The following is a 414-nucleotide window of genomic DNA, read 5'->3' on the forward strand; positions in this document are numbered from 1 at the left end:
GGCCATACCAGGCCTGTGCCAGGCTACTGAGATGTATCCGAGAGAGATGAAATCTCCCTCTACCAAATAGGCCCGTACCTCAGTTCAAAATGAAGACGTTTGGCGGATTAGTGTGTGTGTGTGTGTGTGTGTGTGTGTGTGTGTGTGTGTGTGTGTGTGTGTGTGTGTGTGTGTGTGTGAGCCTGTGAATGTAACGCACATTCAAAGCACTTTGTATAAGGGCGTTATAGAAATGCAGACCATTTATTGCATATTGTGTGCGTTACAGAATTATAGGAATTCAGGCTCTGATAATTGAACAAAATTATAAAAAACTGAACTTTAAAATACAATTATCAATCAAATAAACCACAACCCAAATCTTGGTGTATAGTCATCATGGACTCAGACCTGAATTTCAGCGGTGACATTAAG

The sequence above is a fragment of the Gymnoscopelus microlampas genome (genome assembly GCF_963454915.1).
Source record: "Gymnoscopelus microlampas genome assembly, chromosome: 3".
Classification (NCBI taxonomy): domain Eukaryota; kingdom Metazoa; phylum Chordata; class Actinopteri; order Myctophiformes; family Myctophidae; genus Gymnoscopelus; species Gymnoscopelus microlampas.